Source organism: Suricata suricatta, chromosome 2 (genome assembly GCF_006229205.1).
Source record: "Suricata suricatta isolate VVHF042 chromosome 2, meerkat_22Aug2017_6uvM2_HiC, whole genome shotgun sequence".
Lineage (NCBI taxonomy): Eukaryota > Metazoa > Chordata > Mammalia > Carnivora > Herpestidae > Suricata > Suricata suricatta.
This window is the reverse complement of record NC_043701.1, coordinates 113411300-113428381: the sequence shown is the minus strand read 5'-3', so window position 1 is coordinate 113428381 and position 17082 is coordinate 113411300. Positions and strand designations below refer to the sequence as shown.

General features: G+C 36.8%; 1 protein-coding gene across 2 annotated transcripts in view; it reads left to right on the top strand.

The window, feature by feature from the left end:
* The window catches only part of LOC115272036 (gastric triacylglycerol lipase), a 79803-nt gene that overhangs the window by 40465 nt on the left and 22256 nt on the right, over window positions 1–17082 (top strand). The gene's annotated exons all lie outside the window — the stretch shown is intronic.

Sequence of the window (17082 nt, the reverse complement as noted above, 5' to 3'; positions counted from 1 at the left end):
GAAAGCAAACTAATAAAAAAGTAAAACTTTCATTTATATATTTAAAAATGAAAGCATCTATGAATCTATATATTTATTTATTTATATTCGAGTTAGTTAACATACAATGTAGTCTTGGCCGCAGGAGTAGAACCCAATGATTCATCTCTCACATATAACAGCCAGTGCTCATCCAGAAAAGTGCCCTCCTTAAGGCCCATCACCATTTAGCCCATCCCCCCACCCAACACCCCTCCAGCACCCCTCCGTATGTTTTCTATATTTAGGAGTCTCTTCTGGTTTACCTCCCTCTCTGTTTTTATCTTATTTTTCCTTCCCTTCCCTTATGTTTGCAACTGTTGAGTTTCTCAGATTCCGCATACGAGTGAAATCATATGACATCTGTCTTTCTCTGACTGACTTATTTCTCTCGCATCCAAGGGAAAGACTCACAAGTTGTTAACACTGATTGCCTTAGAGAAGAAATGAAGCTTCCTCTCACTATAGAATTTGGTTGCAATATTTTGAAAATAAAATTCATGCCGTCATTTCATAATCTCTCTTAATTCTTGTAAATGTCTCAGGAGTTCTTAAAAAGAACATGTTTGGTAATAACGGGTGCAGCTTTTATGATCATGCTTGCTTGTTTTGCTTGCTTGTTTTGTTGCAAACTCTTCGTGCCTATTGATTTTTGTTGATCTTGTTAGATTGATGCGCCCATTTATGGAGCAGCTGGGTCAAATGCCCTGTGGATGACTCAATTTCTTGTGAATCTGGCACTTTTATGTATTGAGCAACTTCATTTGCAGGTTCAGAGTATAATATCTTCCTGAAGATTTATTTGTTTCATACATTTTGGTCTGAATCTCTTCATCCTGTTTCATACACTTCAACCCTAAATTCCTGTGTCAGTTTTGCTTAATATTTTCCAGATAAAAGCTTCCCATGCTTTGCTCTGTACCAAGAGTCCTTTGGACTTACATTTGCGTCTTTATGTCTTGAAAAGTACATGTAACAAGCATGTGATATTGTTGCTAATCGTTTCTGAAGTTTTAAATATGGCTTTTATTTAAATTTGTCAAAATAATGAAGTATTTTGTTTGAAAAAAATATTTGTTTGAAATAATTAGGTTACTACGGCTCTCTGACCATCATTTTATCTGTTACATTTTTTTTTTCTTTTTGACTGGATTCTATTAGGTTAAGATACTTTCTTGTTTATTTGTCTTTTCATCTACTGATTTAGGAATTATAAATTGTAATTCTCTATTTTTACAGGTACCTATAAATGATTTTAAAAATCTGCTTAACCATTCATTTTTCTAACACACTTTTAAATAAGTATCATTATCCTCACCCTAACCTAGACAAATATGCTCTAACTGATCCTTAATAGCTCTCTTTTATTTCTAGAAATTTAATTTTTTCATTATGTTGACCTTTGCTTAAGTATACTGACACACAATAAACTGCACATAGAATACACAATTTTTAAGTTTTAAAGTGTGTATATACTCATGAAACCTTCCCTCCATTAAAAGTTTCCTTGTGTCTATTTAAATTCTTCCCTCCCACCTCCTTACCTCTTTTTTTTCCAACTACTGTTTACTGTAATTAGTGTGATTTTTCTAGAATTTTATATAAACAGATTCATATAGTATGTAATCTTTTTTTCTGGATTATTTCACTCCATAAAATTATTTTGAGACTCATTTATCCTGAACCTTTCATTGATAGCTCATTCTTTTTGACTGTTAAGTAGTATTCTTCTATGTGGATTTACCACAGTTTGTAATGTACATTACACATGTGCAAATGTAACAAACATTTGTATACATGTTTTTGTGTGGAAATGAGCTTTTATTTATCTTGAGCATATACCTAGGAACAGAATGGTCAGATGATATAGGAGGGGCATATTGAACTATTTAAGAAACTGTAAAACTGGTCTCCAAAATGGCTTACATTTCCATAAACAGTCTATGGTAGGAGCAGGTCTTCTACATTGATGCCAAAATTCGGTATTGTTAGGTCTTTTTAATTTTAACTGTTGTAATACATAGGTAGTAGTGTCTCACTGTGGTTTCAATTTACATTTTCCTAATGGCAAGTGATTTTGAACTTCTGTTCGTGTGCATATTTGCCTTATAATATCTTCTTTGTTAAACTATCTATTCAGATCTTTTGCCTACTTTTAAAAATTGGATTGTTTGTTTTCCTTTTATTGCATTTTAAGTGTGCTCTGTAGATCCTAGATCCAAGTCCTTTATCAAACATGATTTGCTAACATTTTCCCCAAACTATGACTTGTCTTTTCGTCTTAAGTGTCTTTTAAAAGGCGGTTTTAAATTTTGATCAAATCAATTTATCAATTTCTTCTTTTATGGATCAGTATTTTGTTGTTTGTATATAAAAAGTCTTTGCCCAACCCAAAACTATATAGTTTAGCAGTAGGTCATTTTTAAAATTTAGGTTCTACATGTAAATCTATGATCTATTTTGAGCTAATATTTGTGTATCATTTGACTTCTCAATCAAAATTTTTATATATGAATAAATGTATTTTGGCAATATACATTTAAACAACTACCTTTTTTCTCTGAAATGTTTTTGCAACCTTGCAAACCAATTCTTCATAAACGTGTGGAATTATTTCTGGACTCTTCTTCCCATTCTATTGATCAATTTGTTTATCATTATATCAACTCCACATGGTTTTTTTTCCCATTTTTTATTTATTTTTGAGAGACACAGAGAGACAGCACGAGCAGGGGAGGGCCAGAGAGAGAGAAGGAGACACAGAATCTGAAACAGGCTTCAGGCTCTGGGCTAGCTGTCAGCACAGAGCCTGATGCGGGGCTTGAAGCCACGAACTGAGATCATGACCTGAGCTGGAGGCGGACGCTTAACCAACTGAGCCACCCAGGGGCCCCTCTACACTGTCTTGATTACTCTAGCCTTAAAATATATTTTGAAATCAAGTCATGTGTGTCTTGAACTTGTTCTATTTCAAAATTGGTTGGCTTTCCTAGTTCATTTGTTTTTCTATATAAATTTTAAAGTTAGCTATACCCTCCAGTGGTTTTGACTGAGACTGTTGAATCTATAGATTAATTTTAAAATAATTACAAAATATTTCTTCTTGAATATGATTTAATTTCTTCTTTGACTTAGGTATTTTTTAATTTCATTCTTTTTTATAGTTTTTAGCATACAGCTCTTGCACCTATTTATTTAAACTTATAGTTAAGTATTTCTTGTTTTCTAGTATTATTGTAAATGTATTATTAAAATTATTTTCATTTATATCTTGCTAACATAGAGAAATACAGTTGATATCTTTGCGTCCATGACCTTATTAAACCCACATATTATTTGTAACATCATTTTTGGATAGGTTCTTTGGGATTTATAATGATGACAATTATCTGCAAATTTCTATCATGTGAGCCTCCCAGTCTGTGGTACTTTATAATGGCGGTCCCAGTAAATCAATACAGTAACTTTTGATGAGTGCTCTGGAGAACACCTCCAGGGTCCCCCAGAAGATGAACTGTCTCTAACCTGAACCCTGGCTCCTCACTCCTCCAGTCACTAACTACACACTTTTAGCCAAATGAACCTCCATAGGCTGGCTTTCTCGCCTGTAAATTGGAAGGGATAACTAGTGGCTGTCTCACAGGTTGGCTCTAGAGATTGTACATCGAATACAAGTAAAAGCATAGATAATATACAGTGTTTTCTGAAGCTAATGATATCTTAATATTTTTCAATATTTTTTAATGTTATTTATTTTTGAGAGAGAGAGAGAGAACGAGCAGGGAGGAGCAGAGAGAGGGAGACACAGAATCAGAAGCAGGCTCCAGGCTCTCAGCTGTCAGCACAGAGCCCAACATGGGGCTTGAACTCACAAATTGTGAGATCATGACTTGAGCTGAAGTCAGATGTTTAACTGACTGAGCCACCCAGGTGCCCCTTACTATTTTTTTTTTGAAATTTTATTTTATTTTATTTTTTTTACTTTATAAAGTTTCATATTTTTTAACATATGCAATTATTTTCCATCATTTACAATACAGTAGTTACAATGACACTCCAAACAGAAAAGCAAAGTAAAAAATCAAAACACCAACTTCTGTTTCATGTAATTAGACTTATACAAAAATTAGAAGGTTAAGTAACAACTAGTTAATCACCTAATTTCACTAAATCTGTTCCACCTACTCTGAGCGTGGTGTGACATGCCAAAGACAACCTTGTTCTTACACTTTTGTCATTTATTCAGACACTGATTGAGGCAGTGGATTTTGTCTGTAAATCTTTACTCAAAATATCCAAGTATCATACATTCCAAAGTAGGACTCCATAATTCTATCCCAATACCTCTCTCGGCCAATGCCTCCTCATTTTTCTTCCTCTGCTGTCCCCACTTGCCCCCATTGTGTTAAGGAGTCTCCTCAACTTGTCTTACCCTCGTGGTGGAGGCAGGTGAGGAGGGGCAGGGACAAACCTCTGCAGGGGCAGGGCAGGAACTTGTTGAATCTAAGAGTAGATCAACACCCTTATCTCTAGACCTAAGAGATCAATTCAAGAACAATTGGCCACAATAAGAAATTAGCTACCAACCCAGACTGGTCTTTATCTAGAAATTCCAAAACACACCTCTCTCTGTTTCTCTGAGAGAGCCAACAAAGCAGGTCCGGGTTGATTTGGGCTAATCTGGTTTATCGTTGCTTTAAAGATTAGAAGTAAAAATATTGTCTCTCCCCTAATCTCGGTCTGTGTGGAAGGGACCAGAGCTTGCCAGGAATAGGGGGGTCTACTCTGGTGTGGAACTTTACATTGGCTGATACACAAGTAGCCTTTTTTCTAGACGTTATACATTTTAATACCAACTTATTTTCACTAATAATATAAATAACATAAATAAAACACACAGTCTCTTCTAATAAAGCATAGTTTGACAAAGACCCAATGTTGCTTCTAAGTGCCATTATGTGTGAAAATTCTTTCTTTCTGTTCATTTAGCCTATACCTACACAGTACCATATGACTGACAGGTGTGCTGTGTTTGGGAAGAAGTCCCACATCTGACCCTAAAAATGTAGCAACTTACTGTATCCAATCATTCTGTATTTACCTCCTACAATCAGGTGGAGTTGATCTGGGGACATGGGACACTTCAGACATTAACTACAAAATTCACAAAATCTTTGACACAATAAAGAAAACCTTACTAGTTTGAAAGCTCTGTATTTTTTTTTAACTTGACAACGGGATTGTTTTTCCTTAATGCTGTTGTTTATTTTTCATATTCTTTTACAGTAGTTCTTAAGTTTTACTGTTATATTTTAGTTCTATGCAAGTCACAGAAATAATCATTAATATACTTATTAGCCATACCATTTTTTCAGTGCTAACATTGAATTCATAATACACATAAAATAACCTTTTGCATCATCTTTCTTACCTATAGGGAATTCTTCTGTCATTATAAATACTTTTTCTTCTGCTTTTCATTGCCATTCAGCCTCATTCAGCGTGCATTTAGTGAGTCCTTTGAAATTGTTATATGCAGGATTGTTAGATATGACCTAGTGGCAATGATTCTTAACCTTTCTACTGGTGGACAAATTTGAGAATTTAATAGGAGTCATGGAGACACTCACCTTAGAAATGCACAGACATAAATATCCCCATACTTAATGGGCCCCAGGTTATGAACATCTGTCTCTTACAATGTCAGTGTTAACCATTCAGAGAAATGTGATCTCTAAGTGGAGGCTTCTAGGTTTTTAAGAGGAGTTGTAAAGACAATGTTATCACTCCCAAGTGATAAAGAAGCTTTCGAATTTTCTGAGAACAGTCAAATAAACTCATTTCGTAAGCACCAAGTATTGCCTCATGTATTTGTGAAATGATGCAGGGAATAAGCTATTCCGTTAATATCTAAAATACTAACCACCTGCTGAGTGAAAAGCCCTTCACCATGTTCTATAGTGATATAAATATGTGTTCTAATGAACTTCATCTTCTTAGGTTAATAGCGCATGCTCTGGATTCATTAAGAAGCAATATAAACAGCAGAGACGTACGGGCCAAAATGAATTTTACTGTCACCAAAGTACAATAAGAAAATCATAAAAGAAAGAAATCGAGTGGGGCTGGGAATTTTAGGAACACTCCACTCCTTGGAAGAGAAGAGTTCTCTAAAAATGCCTATTCAATTGGTGAGATACATTCTTTTCTGTTTGAACTCTATTCTTGGGACACTGAGAGCCATTGCAAGTTTTCAAGCCAAAAGGTGATACTATGGAGCTTGCAATTTAGAATTCAAATTGGGTAACAGTTTGGTGATGCATTGAACAATGGAAGATTAGAGTCTAGGAGACAATTGACAGTAGAAATCTTAAGTTAGATGTAATAAAGCCTAGACTAGGATGATGGAATCAGGAATGAAAACAAGTGAACAACAACAAAAAGGATGTCTCAAAGACAAAAAATAGTAGGACTTGGGGACTAAATTTAAAGACACAGTAGGTGACTTTATAAAACACAATTCCAATATTTTGAATGTATGCATCTATGAAAATATTCCCATTTACTGTTAAATTAGAAAAAATAGAAAGGGAGATAGGACAAATAATATCATCAATAGTTTTGACTCCCAAGAGATGTGATTCAGCTGGACCAGAGGTATTCTTAATATATGAACTTCAGGGAATCTGCACGACCCCTCAAGAATTATAGGTGACATTTTGTGTGCATGTATGTAACTCATTGCTGGAGAGAGGGTCCAGAACTTTCATTAGGTTTTTCAAGTTTGAACAAGGAAAGGGCCATGCAGCATGCATAGCCTTGTCCACCCTACCACTCCCCTGGGGTCTGGCCCAACTGGTTTCATACATGTCAACTAGCTCAAAGCAGACCAGTTGCCTCGGACTTACTTCTGGATTCGAAACTGAGCTACAGTATGTGTGTGAGACTTCAGTTACGATGTTGAAAACCTTTGGAGCTGGAAAGATAAGGATTAAGAATAGTTGGCAGCAAATGTGGGAGGAGGCCGAGAATCACACTCCAGGGGTTGAGAGAATTTGAAATAACTGTGAGAGAACAGATGTTTCCAGAGCTAATCATTTCTTATTCTACTGCATTCCATTTAAACATCGCAGTAAAATGGAAGCTCTAGGACATTTGGATCCAACCAATAGTCAGCGGGAGTGTGAAGGAATCATGAGCCACATACTTCCCTCACCTCTCTCATCTTGTCACAATACCTAGAAGAAAAGTAGCTCAGAATATGAGGAAGGATTATGGCCCCTTTTTAGAACGTGAGTAGTCAATGGCCTTGAATAGAATCCTGAGACAGGCCCACACCTGGTTAATGATACAGATGACACTGAGTTCAGTGGGAAGATGGACGAGACACCTGTACAGAAAAACAATTAACATCAGCCCCTCCTCTCTCCAAATAGAAAACTTAAATGGATGCGGATCACAAACCTAACTGTAAAAGATAAAACCACAAAGTTTTTAGAAGAAAACATAATTTCATGATCTTGATGTAGGTAAAGATTTCTTACCCGTAACTCAAAAAGCACGATAAAAGAATTGAGACATTCAGTTTCATTAAAATGAATGCTCTTGGGGCGCCTGGGTGGCTCAGTCGGTCGAGCGTCCGGCTTTGGCTCAGGTCATGATCTCATGGTTCGTGGGTTTGAGCCCCACCTCAGGCTCTGTGCAGACCGCTAGCTCACAGCCTGGAGATGCTTCAGATTCTGTGTCTCTTTCTCTCTGCTCCTCCCCTGTTCACACTCTGTCTCTCTCTGTCTCTTAGAAATGAATAAATGTAAAAAATAATTTAAATGAATGCTCTTTTCACCAAATGATACCATTCAGAAACTGTAAAAGCAAAGCCTTGAGAAGTTATTAGAAAATATTCACATTGCATCTCACCGATACCGAAAATATAGAGAGAATTCCTACTAATCAATAATAAAAAGAGAGAATTCAATTAAATCGACCAAAAAGATTGACTCAGGAATTTCACAAGAAGCTTGAAACACCCAGTAAGTCTACCAACTGTTTGTTATTAATAAGGGAAAGGAAAATGAAAACCAAAATGAAATATCTCATACCTATCAGAATGTTTAAAAAGAAGAAGAATGACTGTAGTAAGTGTTGGTGAGCATATAGAAAAACTGGAACTCTCATTTATTGCTGGAGGAGGTGTAACTTGGCATAACTCTTTGGAAAATTTTGTATCAAGATCTAATTAAGTTATATGTGCATATATCCTAATGGCACAGTAATTCTATCCCTAAAAATGGACTCCATAAAAATGGAAACATATGTCCATCAAAAGACAAATACAACTTATTCTTAAGTACTGATAAACCAGAAACCCAAATATCTATCAACAGGAGAGTGAATGGGCTGTGGTAAGTTCATACAATTGAAAACTATAGAATTAGAAAAAGAACACACTACTTGTATGAGGCAAAACAAATTAAGCTCACAGAAATAATGTTGGACAAAAGAGCCAAGACGCAAAGAAGAGACACACTATGGAATTTCACTGAGAAGGAGTTTAAGAATGGCCAAATTGACCCCACCACTGGATAAGTCAGAAAATCACTTACTTCCTGAGGGGGAAGGAGGTGTAAACCTGCAAGGAAACCCTTCTGGAATTTTGGAAACATTCCATATCTTGACCTGGATGGTGGTTAGTCCATTATGTACACATACACAGAGTAATCAAATGTGCACCTAAGATGTGTATATTTTGCGGTATGTGTATTCTGGTTCGATCAAAATAAATTTAAGAACACTATATATCTTTTCATCATACTTAATCCCTTATTAACACTGAAACCAGTTAGCCACATTTTCTCATGACAATCTCCTCCAGGGGCCTAAATTTGTCTGTTTTCAAGCCTACCAACTATTCTTTGTAGGTTCCCCCTCACGAAGGACCTTTGGTCTCGCAGTATTGTGGTGTCTCACAGCTCAATCTGGGACCATTTTCTCTTGTCTATCAGCAATCTCTCTTTAGGCTGGTGCTTTTCAGCTCTCACAAAAGCATCCAAATTAACGTGAAGCTTTTTTTAAAAAAATTTAATACCAAGGACTAGCTACTACTATCCTAGAGCTTCTGATTCAATTGATAGGGGCTGCAGTCTGACCATCTATATTTATAAGTTTCCCAGGGCACCTGGCTGGCTCAGTTGGTTAAGCGACTGACCCTTGATTTGGGTTCAGATCATGATCTCACAGTCATGAGATCAATTCCCATGTTGGGCTCCACGGTGAGTGTGGAGCCTGCTTAAGATTCTCTCTCTCTCTCTCTCTCTCTCTCTCTCTCTCTCTCTCTCTCTCTCTCAACTTCTGCCTCTCTCCCCTGCTTCTGCTCTGTCTCCATCTCTCTAAAAAATTATATAACAAAACTTTCCTGGATGATTCCAGGGTGTAACCAAAATGGAAAGCCACTTGTCTAGGGGATCCCGTTTGTAGATGTCAACTGTGTATTAATCACACCCACATTTATGTCTCCAATACAGGTGCTGCTGGAACTCCAGGCTCATGTGAAAAACTGTCTAATTTTAATTATCATCTACAGGTCAACTATATAAAAAATGGATGTCTTGGCCTCCTACCTTCAGCCCTCATCTGTCCATTCCTTATACTCTTGTCTTTGTAACTGTCACAGTTGGTGCAAGAACCTTTGATCACCCACGTTTTCTCTTTTACCTTTACCCTGATTCCTGCTGAATCTGATGTGTTAGCAAATTCTGCAACACTAACATCCAGAATGTATCTTCTCTGTTACCCCTCTGATCAAGGACTCTATCATCTCTCAACTGGAGCATTGTCAAAGCTCCCAACTGGTGTTCCTGTTCTCATTCTGGCCTCTTTTTTTTTACACAGCTCCTAAGTTGATTGTCAAAAACATATAACAAGTGAAGGCTTCCCCCTGCTTAAAACCCCTTAACTCAGAAAATAAAATCAGAGTTCTTTATCATGGACTAAAGGAACCAAATGGATGGGTCTTCTCTCTCACCTTTGTTCATCAGATCCCTGCCACGGGGTGTCCCTCCCAGTGACAAGTCATTTTGCACTTCATGGTCTTTGAACTTGTCCTTACCTCTGCCTAGAGGCTTTTTCATGGACTCTTCAGGAGGCTGGTTCCTTCTTTTTCTTTTTTAATGTTTACTTATTTTGAGAGAAAGAAAGAGTGAAAGACAGAGAAAGACAGAGTAAAAGCAGGGGAGGGGCAGAGAGAGAGGGAGACAGAGAATACGAAGCAGATGCCAGGCTCCAAGCACAGAGCCCAATGAAGGGCTCACACTCATCACTGAGATCATGACCTGAGCTGAAATCAAGAGTCAGATGCTTAACTGACTGAGCCACTCATGCGCACCCAACATGTGGTTAAAGGTACAAAAATTCTTCCTTCCCTTGACCTCTTCTCTCAACATTACAGTCTTATTCAAAGATAACTTCCACCCTAGATTCGTGTTTTCATTTGTCCTCATTAAAGACTCAAACATTACTTGTATCAAAGGTGTCTGATAATGACTATTGCAAACATTGTGAGGTCAAGGTAATTTCCATGGAGTGATTTGAACAACTCTTAAATTATGTCTTTTTTTTCAGCAGCTTATAAATGGTTTTCTATTACAGTTACTAAAATTTCTTACCATCACCAAAAAATTAGAGATAGAAATATTTTAATGTATATATATTTCCAACGTATATTTAAATATCCTCTTCTACATTAGAAAGTGCATTAAATTAATCAGATTTTTTTAGATCCCTCAGGTAGTTTACTATTACAAAGTGTATATGTTATGCTTGTGCATAAGTGTGTATATATGATTTGGCAATTCATGTTCTGTCTTTGATCATTTTTTTCATCAAATACTTATAGATCATGTACTTGGTTCCAAGCAATGGGCAGGCACTGAGGACAGAACAGTGATTGAACAGCTTACAGTTAAGGACTTTATATGTGTGGTGTGTGTGGGTGGTGTGTTGTGTCCAGGGGAAGAGATCTAACAAAGAGCCTATGAATCAAAAAGTCCTATAATATGGCTAACCATAGGGACTGTAGTAATGCATACAAAAGTACCAAGCCCAATAGAGAGAGATGATAAACAGTGTCAGGCTGTTGTTCCTCAGGGAAACAAAGGCTGAATGAAGACCTGTGTTATACAGACAGTTGCAAGGGAAAACAGTGAGGAGGGTGAGGGAGGTTAGGGGGACTATTGACATACAAAAAGCATCATGTTTTCTCATGGACCTTAGCGCCTGCTGCACACTGAAAACTAACTCCCCTTTACTAGTGGATCTGACAACCACAATCACCCCTAACTAATCAGAATTTAAAGTACTGATAAAGAAACAAGAGTGTGCTTGGCAATCGGGCTGCATTAAAGAGATCATAGATCTCTTTAAAAGACTACTAGTATGTATATATGCCCAGACTCCAGCCTCAAATCCTTTTCGGTTACAGTAAAAGATCAAGGGAACACATCATGCATTCTCTTGTTGAAATCCCACCTGCTGGTGAAGCAAATTCAGCTCACATTAGGAGAGCTACCAAGGCCTCCCCTTTTGTGTTGATCCATATGAGAACGTGCCACTACCTTCTCCTTTCAAAAATCTCCTAGGGGGGCCTGGGTGGCTCAGTCAGTTGAGCGTCCAACTTTGGCTCAGGTCATGATCTCACAGTTCGTGGGTTCAAGCCTCTCATCAGGCTCTGTGCTGACAGCTTGGAGCCTGGAGCCTGCTTCAGATTCTGTGTCTCCCTCTCTTTGCCCCTACCCCATTTGCATTCTTTCTCTCTCTCTCTCTCTCTCTCTCTCTCTCTCAAAAATAAACATAAAATAATTTCTTAAAAATCTCCTACTCTCAATGACAATGAACCAGAGTTGAGAGAAGTTGAGTTATTAGAAGCATAAAAATATGCAAATGCGCATGGTATTTGATCTACCCTAACTTTTTCCTGATTTATTCAAACCAAGCAAATCCAGTTAGTTGTGTTGTGGCATGTGGCAAAAAGTTGCCATTTGATAGCTTGCCATTGCGTTCTTGTCAGCAATAATTATTTCTTCACTTTTTCTACCAGCAACTTAAGTACTACTAAAAAAAAGGAGTAATTCCTAAAATCACTCAAACTACTTTAAGACGTCAAAATAGGATTCTCTTTTTCACACCCTATGGGCTACAGGCGCTCATGGTATTTGCAAAGGATCAATTGTATTTTTAAATGTTAATTTTTTTAATTCTGCAAGTCATGTATTAATGCAATTACACTGTTCAAATTCCAACTAATGGTTTTATATAAAGAAAATGACACCACCCATATGTTTTGAAAGGGCAGCGGCTGGGTTTTCTATACGAGCTATGTCATTATCTGCAGAGCTAGAGACACTAGGCAAAGACCATATTAAAACAGCAATCCCTGCTTATGACACTCATTTGCAGCAGGTTTTGTAAATATCCAGTCAGAATAGTTTAGGCACTGTATTTTTAAAGAACAAGAGGAGGTATTTCATCATCCAAGACCCTATTATCGGAGCCACACTACATAATTATTTGCCTTATACCTTGGGTCCAGCACTTTCTATATGTTTAAGCTATCAAGAATCATTTTTAATGTTTCATAAATCACTTCTAGTCATAACTCCTTTGACCAATATTTGTGGCCGTTGGAAGTTAAAGGTGGGAACTCAAAATATTGTGTGAAAATGAATGCAGTATTTGATTTTTAGGTTTGTCCTTTGATAATCAGATGATGTCCAGATAGTAAAGATTATGGAAATTTAATCAGTAACTAAGTAATTCTGGCCATTATTGAAAGTTTTGTATATAAGAAGTAAATGCAACATTAACCAGATTACTAAACATCAAGAGAAATACAGTCGTGTTTCTGAAGAGACGGTAAGTATAACTTCTACTGGGCAAAATTCGTATTTGAATTATCTAACTCATTTTTCCTATAACACAACTCTGGCATTTGTTAAAAGCTTTGATATTTATTGCATATTCATCTATATTAATGTGTCTATTTAAGTTAGGGCTCATTCTTTTAAGATCTTATTTCTTTTTTCTTTGATTTTTTATTTATATGTGAAATTATTAATTACTAGATGATTTGTTTATTAATTCATGATTTTTAGAGCAAGCACCTAATGTGTAGTCTCTCTTATTCTTCCTTTTGAGAAGCAAAAATTAGTCCTCTAGTATTATATGAACTAGCTGTATTAATATGCTGTATTGGATAATTTAATTTCATCCAAGTTCTGTTGACTCAACCTTTATAAATACCGCTGCTAAACTTTAGAGGCTACTAATATATTTCTTTAAATTATAGACTCCTCCAGGGGTGCCAGGGTGGCTCAGTCAATTAAGCATCCAGTTTTTGCTTTCAGGTCATGATCACATGGTTCATGGGTTCGAGCCCCACATCGGGCTCTGCGCTGACAGCTCAGAGCCTGGAGTCTGTCTTCAGATTCTGTGTCTCCCTCTCTCTCTGACCCTCCCCTGCTCACACTGTCTCTCTCTGTCTCTCAAAAATAAATAAAGGACATAAAAAATTTAAATTATAGACTCCTCCAAATAAGTTTGGACCAAATTATATAAATCCTTCTGTGAATGTCCCAAGGAGCTCCTTATAGACATGGGCCTAAGATCATCCCACAGAAGTATTAGAGTACAGAACATAATCTTTGGAGACAGACTACCCAGTTTCAACATTGGGGTCAGTTGCTTTCAACATACCTGTTGGGAAAGCCCTTGATTAGCCTTGACTTGCTCATCCACAAAATGGGGACTAAAATGCTATCTACTCCATAGGGTTATCATCAGAATCGAATGGGATGATACTAATAGTGACTCTATTTATTCAGTGTTAACTATATGCCTAACATGTTATGAAGAACTTAATTTTCATTACCTTAATGAATTTTGGTAATAACTTTGGGACATGCACTTTGCCAGTTCTATTTCCTAGAAGAGAAAACCATCTCAGCGAAAGCAACTGACTTCCACCTGCAATATGTTAGACACACTGTCCAGCACAGAGCGAGCCCTCTGCAAATTTAATTACCGTTATTCTCCTAGAACTTCCTGATGAGCACACTTCGTCTACTCCTGAGCATCTTTGAGGCCATGCATATGATGGTGTGGTTGGGTTGCCCTATAACATAAATCGTAGGTTTAGGGTCCTCACTGTACAATGGTAAATTACTTACAGAGGTAACAGATGGTATAAAATTATGGTTTCTTGAAATACTTGACCAAACCTTCTGGTTTGAATGTCAAAACACTGCTGGTTGCTCTTTATGTATGAGCTTATCCCTTTCTAAAATATCATTGTAAAGGCACAGTTAAAAACCCATTTTTAAGAGGCACTATTATATCTAACCCTATGCTAAATAAGTGGTCAAACTCTTAGACCAGAGGGTCAGATTTAGGTCTTGAGAGTTCCTGTCTGGCTTTACTGTAAGTGTTCTACATGAATTACGACAAGGGTCACACTGCCTATGTGGAAATATCAGCAACTGATAAAACACCACTTTCCAAAGAATCCCACTTGAGTCCAGGGATCCAAGTCATAGAAAGCTCTTCACTATACAGAATTAAAACCCTGTAAGTGTGGCCTCCAAATATTGCTCCTAGGATGCAGTACTTTCTTTTTTTCTTTCTTTCTTTTATTTGAGAGAGAGAGAGAGAGAGAGAGAGAGAGAGAGGGAGAGAAAATCCTAAACAGGCTCCACACTTAGTGCAGAGCCCGAGGCAGGGCTCAATCCCACAACCCTGGGATTATGACTTGAGGTGAAATCAAGAGTCAGACACCCAACCAGCTGAGCCACCCAGGCACCCCGCACACAGTGGTTCCTTAATAAGTATTGACTGCATAATTTATAGCTGGCACACTAAAAATGAATTGATTTAAAACTGCCCTCCATATGGCATCTTTTCAAATATTTGAGGACAAATATCACTTCTCCCTTGAGATTTTTACATCAGCTTGATAGATTAGATCTGAAGATTCTAACTTGTAGTTGGTGATTACAACACAGAAAGAAGTTTAGATGTTCTAGGTCTAATGTCAAGTATTTTCTCTATGCTGAGAAATAAGTGATAATCGCCATCACAAGGTCAGAAAAGTAGACGGCTGTCAAAGTGGCCATTTGGGAAAAGTTTATAAATGGTAATTTCAATCAAATGTAAAAATCATAAAGAGCACCAATTCAATTTTAATAAGTTTGAGTCTGTGGGAAATTCCTTATTGTCCAAGAGGAAATGTTGACCAGGGCCCCAAGGACCACGTGTTAACAAGCAAGGCTGGTACATTTTAAGTTGGGCAACCCAGTCTTTCGAGAAGACTCAGAATAAAAACATTGATTCATTTTACAGCAAGTCTGTCTTGTCATTGGCCTCGATTGCTTCATAACTGCAAGAAGCCTAACAACGTTGTGCTCTACTTTTATGTTTCCAATGACACACTTTAAATTTTATAAATGGCATTACGTAGACTATATTATAAGTACTAAATGAACTGTATTCTGTGCCTTGTTTTTAGAATCCATCCGAGATAACTTCATATAAATACATATGTATATGCCTCACTTTTGTCTTTGGGGGAGAGAATTTTATAGTATTTCTTCTTTTTACTTTTCAATTTAAATATCAGTTTCAAGTGTACATTAATGATTCAATATTTGTGTATATTGCAAAGTGATCACAACAATAAGTCCCATTAACATCCACCAGCATACATAGTAGGAGAATTATCTTTTTGTGTGATGGAAGTTTTTAAGGTCTACTCTCTTAGCAACTTTAAAAAATACAATATAATATTACTATTAACTATAATCTCCATGTTGTACATTATATTCCCAGAACTTATTGCTTTTATAGCTGCGAGTTTGTACTCATTAATCCTCTTCATCTCTTTCACTCCCCCTCCATTCCCCCCTCCCCGCCACCTGTAATAACCACCAATCTGCTCTCTGCATCCATGAGCTCAATTGTTCTGCTTTTGTTCAGGTGGTTTGTTTGTTTGTTTAGATTTCACATATACATGAGATCATACAGTATTTGTCTTTCTCTGTCGGACTTATTTCACTTAGCATAATGGCCTTAAGGTCCACCCATGTTGCCCTAAATGGTATGATTTCCTTCTTTTTAAAGGCTGTGTAATATCCAGTGTGTGTGTCTGTGTCCCACATTTTCTTTATCCATTCAGCCATCAGTGGACACTTAGGTTGCTTTCATGTCTTGCCTATTGTAAATAATGCTGCAATTAACTTGGGTGGGGGAGTGCCAATATAATTTTGAGTTAAAGTTTTTGTTTTCTTTGGATAAATATTCAGAAATGGTAGTTCTATTTGTAATTTTTGGAGGAAACTCCAGACTGTTTTCCATGTAATTGCACCAACTTATGTTCCCACCCACAGTGCCTCACCAGCACTTGTTATTACTTGTCATTTTGGTAATAGACATGCTAACATGTGTGAGATGATATTTCATTGTGGTTTTGATTTGCATCTCACTTTTTTTCTTGAGCAATGTGCATGACATCTGTTTGCACAATAATTTGTAAGATTATTATGTTCTCTACCGATAGGCATTTAGTTCATTCCCAATCCTTCCCATTATAAACAATGCTATAGTGAACATCCTTGTACATATGGTTTTAGACACATTTGTGATTACAACTGAGGTTGTAGAACAGAAGGGTGAAATTTTCAGAAATATTGCCAGCTTCCTCTTGAAAGACCTAGCAAAAGCTTATACTCCCACAACCAGCGTCTAAGTCTCGTTTCACCCAACTTTGCAATTGTTATGAATTATCAAATTTGTTTGGTAAGTGTTAGAACAGTGTAGTTTTAATTTACATTTCATTAATTATAAATGTAACTGAAAATATTTGCAATGTTTTTAAGTTGTAGAGTTTAGGCCACTATTCTCTCTAGGAAAGCCCTTTCATGTACTAAACCAACATTTATTGCTTTGTTGGTTTTTCTCTTACTGATTTATAAAAGCTAGCTAGATATTAAGGAAGTTAATCCTTTGTCATAAAAGTTACAG